At 46.8% G+C, this 4,692-nt stretch overlaps 1 protein-coding gene across 1 annotated transcript in view; it reads left to right on the forward strand.

The window, feature by feature from the left end:
- Positions 1–4,692, forward strand: part of GIPC2 (GIPC PDZ domain containing family member 2) — a 97,729-nt gene that overhangs the window by 87,171 nt on the left and 5,866 nt on the right. The window lies entirely within an intron of this gene.

Below are 4,692 nucleotides of genomic sequence, written 5' to 3' on the forward strand. Positions count from 1 at the left end.
AAAAAAAAAAAAAAAAAAAGTGTTTGTGGAGTGATGAAAAGAGTAATGGACAAAAAGATAATGAAGGACAATAAAAAAAAGACCTGGCCCCGACCACTTACTTACTAGCTGTGAAGTCTTAGTGCCAACTAAACTTCAAAAACTTTTAGTTGGGCACGGCGGCTTATGCCTGTAATCCCAGCCCTTTAGGAGGCAGAGGCCGAGGCAGGAGGATTGCTTCAGCTTAGAAGTTGACCAGCCTGGGTAACATAACGAGACCTCATCTCTACAAAAACAAAAACAAAAACCAAACCAAACAAACGAAAAACTAGGTTCAGTAGTGGGAAACTGGGGGTGGGGTGGGGGGTGGAATTGGCAGCTGCTAGGGGAGGGAGGGGCATACCTCATCCACGAGGGTACCTGCATGATCAATGTTTGTATGCCTAATCCTGAATTGTACCCCACATCTTTATAATTTAAAAAAAGAAAGAAAGAAAGAAAGAAAGAAAGAAAGAAAGAAAGAAAGAAAGAAAGAAAGAAAGAAAAGCCAGGTTATGGTGGCATGCACCTGTAGTCCCAGCTACTTAGGAGGCAGACATAGGAGGATTGCCTGAACCCAAGAGATCAAGGCTGTGATGAACTGTCATTGTGCCACTGCACTCCAGCCTGGGCAACAGAGTGAAACCCTGACTCAAAAAAAAAAAAAAAAAAAAAAAAAAAAAAATATATATATATATATATTTTAGTTCGTTCTTAATTTATAAATGTGAACAAAGTGTTCATTAGTCCAGTTTTATATATTTAAAAAATACACACGAAGGTAACTTGTGAATGAGATATATGAAAAGCATTATATTATTTGGATTTATTATGGCATTAAAACTGTGCACCATTGAACAGGGTTACTGAAGCTCTATGAACAACGAATCGGAGACAAAAAGAAAGACACACTTGGCATATGCCTTGATGGGGAAGTGAAGCAACTGAATTTCTGTGTATTTCTTATGTCCTCATGAGGCCACCAGGGTTCTGATCAGTACTCTATCAGTTGCAAATGACCCAAGCCAGACAAAAAAATCCTAACTCTAACTGGCTTAAGGAAAACCAGAAAAGGAGAGATTTATTTGTGCCTGTAACTGAAAAGTCTAGAGAGAGACCTTGGCTTCCAGAATCCCTAGATCCAGAGTTCAGGTGCAGTCATCGGGGTGTGGCTTCTGTCTTCCCAAGTCGCTGGCTTTATTTCAGAACCCCCCACCCCCTGTGGCTTCAGACCCTCCCCCGTGGAGCCTCCCTTGTGGCTGGCTCCACCCCCCCCCCATCACTTGGACAAAATATCCAAGGTTGGCTCTGATTGGTCTGCTTGGCTCAAGTGAATCAATCACTGAGGCCAGGAAGATGGTAGGTCAAGGTCAAATCCTCTACCCGGAGCTCACAGTGACCCTCAAATACAAGGGTCAAGAGTGTGGAAGACCTGGCCCTTTTCATGCAGAAATAGGTTAAGCTTTCCCTTCAGAAAGACAGTTGGGTGCTGGGAAGGAGTAACCACGTCCTCCAGTGTTGGACTTTGCCTGCAGGCTTCTGAGGGTGTGCATTTTAATTAGCTACTTCCTACATTTCTGAAAGTCAAGGACTCGGCTGGGGTGTGGTAACTCACAACTGCAATCCCAGCACTTTGGACAGCTGAGATGGCAGGCTCACTAGAGGCCAGGAGTTCGAGACCACCCTGGGCAACATAGCGAGACCCTGTCTCTACCAAAACAAAACGAAAAACCCAACAATGTCCCCCACAACAAAACAAAAACCCAAAACCCAAACAAACAAATAAACAACCACAAAAATCCCCAAACTCCAAAAAAGTAAAGTCAAAGACGCGATGATTTTGTTAACCGGCTACCAGGCAGACTATTTGAAGTGCATTCTTCCTTTTCTACTCCCATGCATCTTCCACTTTCCTTATAGAATTGTCAAAAGACAAAATTCAAACGAATTTAGTTAAGCCGGACGTGGTGGCTCATCCCAGCACTTTGGGAGACTGAGGTGAGGGAATTGCCTGAGTCCAGCCTGGGCAGCTTGGTGAGACCTCGTCTCTATAATAAACCCAAAAATTAGCTGGGCGTGGTGGTGTGCGCCTGTGGTTCCAGCTACTTGGAAGGCTGAGGCGGAAGATCGCCTGAGCCCAGCAGGTGGAGGCTGCGGTGGCTGGGAGTGTGCCATGGCCCTCCAGCTTGGGCACAGAGTGAGATTCCTACTCAAAAAAACAAACAAACAATAAAAACACACAGATGCACACATTTGGTTTAAAGACCTTGGTGGACTTTTATTTGCATTTCTAGAATCAGGCAACACCTCTTTCTGTAGGACAGAGTGGGTGCTCTGGGGAACTGAGCCTAGGAGCGTGGCTTTATGGGCAGAAAAGGCCGAAGAGAGCAGAAACAGTGACAGAAGCTGATCTTTGTCTCAAGGTTACTTTGCTAGCCAAGGTGAAAGCCGGAGCGGATGTCCTGACCCTGTTGGCTGGCACTGGCTTGTTGGGGGTGTGGCTGTCATCTCTTTCTTGACTTCTGGCAGCTCCGACGCACAGCGGAGCTCTGGCTTGGCGTGGCACTACAGTACATGACTCCACTTGGTTGGGAATTTGGGGCTAACCAGTGGCTTCCTAGACATTTTGTTTGTCCTTGCCTGCCTGAACTTTAATTTTTAAAAATTTATTTAATTTATTTTATTTTTTGTGAGTTGGAGTCTCACTCAGTCTCCCAGACTGCAGTGTAGTGGCCACTCCCGGCCACCGCAGCCTCGACCTGTTGGACTCTGGGGATCCTTCCACTTCAGTCTTCCGAGTAGCTGGAACTACAGGCGCGCGCTACCACACCCGGCTAGTTTTTTTTATTTATTGTAGAGATGAGGTCTCGCCAAGTTGCCCAGGCGGGTCTCGAACCTGCGGGCTCAGGCAATCCACTCACCTCAGCCTCCCAAGTCGCGGGATTACAGGCTGAGCCACTGAGCCCGGCTACCTGCCTGAGCTTTTAAAACAGAATTTCTATGCTGGATGAATAGATGATATCTGTAACTGAAAAACATTGGTAGTCTTGTTTCTTGATCCTTGGAGAAAAAGGTAACATTTGCATAGAACAGATTTTTGTTCTGTGCAGGTGAGAAGTTAAAGCTGAAAACCAGTGGCTTACAGCTTCTCTCCCAATTCTTTTGCATTTGGGAAAATGTCGGGATTTGTGGCAATGATGTGGGCCTGGGACAGGGGTGCTAAGGCATGTGCAAATAGGGCAGTGGGAATTGGAGGTAGCCATGCTCTTTTTTTTCTTTTGGGTCGGACTCTCACTCTGTCGCCCAGGCTGGAGGGCAGTGTCACACTCATAGCCACTGCACCCCTGACCTGCTGGGCTCAGTGATCCTCCCGCCTCAGCCTTCCAAGTAGCTGGAACTACAGGTGCCTGCTACCACGCCCGGCTCATTTTTGATTTATTGTAGAGATGAGGTCTCTCCAAGTTACTCGGCTGGTCTCGAACCCTGGAGCTCAGGCAGTCCTCTCACCTCGACCTCCCAAAATGCTGGGATGACCGGCTTGGGCCACTACACCCAGCCCAGGCCTGAAGGCGCTGGATCTACCGGGGACTTGGAATCTAAGCAGGGTCAGGCTGGGTTAGCTGCTTGGATGAGAGACCACTTGGAAATACTGCCTGTGGCCAAGCTCTTAAATGCAGAAGAACTGGGTAGTGTTTAAGCTGGTACAGTGCGTTCCCACTCAGGTGAGAAGTTTTCCAGTGGCATTGCTGTGTGACTGCTGTATGATTCAGGAACTAACATGTCAGCAGCTGGATCCTGATGACCTCAGGCATAGGGATACCACAGCTTTCAAAGGCGGGAATTTCAAACAGTCCTGAAGTTTGGGAACAGGCCTTAGCGTTACTTAAGTATACATTGGGAATGGTTAAACACGTTAGTTTGACCTCTTGTTATTTTATTTTATTTTATTTTATTTTTTGAGTTGGAGTTGAGTGTTGCCCAGACTGGAGTGCAGTGGCCGCTCCTGGCCACCGCAGCCTCGCCCTGCTGGGCTCCAGCGATCCTTCCGCCTCAGCTGTCCAAGTAGCCGGAACTACAGGCACACGCTACAATGCCCGGCTAATTTTTTTTTGGATTTATTGTAGAGATGAGGTCTCACCAAGTTGTCCATGTGGGTCTTGAAACCGCGGGCTCAGGCAATCCACTTGCCTTGGCCTCCCAAATTGCTGGGATGACAGACTGAGCCACCGAGTCCGGCTCTCTTGTTATTAAAAATGTGCAAGGATATAGGTGAGAATGTTGGACAGTAGTGCCAATAATTATACATGAGCTAAGAATCCTTTAAGACTGAATTTTCTTTTTCTCTGAGAAATTCAGAGCACTAAACATTCCCCACAAGTCCCGTGGAAATTGAATGAACAATTTATTTGTGATTTTGATTCACCAGTATCTGTGGCAAATTCCTCCAATGGACACAAACGGTCATTATCATGACACATGATTAGCAACTGATCAGTTGTCTAGGGAGATAAAGCACCAGGAAAGCAATTATTTGAAGAATGTTAGCCATTATTAAGTTAGGAGTCTCTGCCGGGCTCGGTGGCTCAGCCTGTAATCCTGCGCTTTGGGAGGCCAAGGTGAGTGGATTGCCTGAGCCCGTGGGTTCGAGACCCACTTGGGCAACTTGGCAAGACC

This window comes from Carlito syrichta, unplaced genomic scaffold (genome assembly GCF_000164805.1).
Source record: "Carlito syrichta isolate Samal-C Ts95f unplaced genomic scaffold, Tarsius_syrichta-2.0.1 Scaffold309778, whole genome shotgun sequence".
Taxonomy (NCBI): Eukaryota; Metazoa; Chordata; class Mammalia; order Primates; family Tarsiidae; genus Carlito; species Carlito syrichta.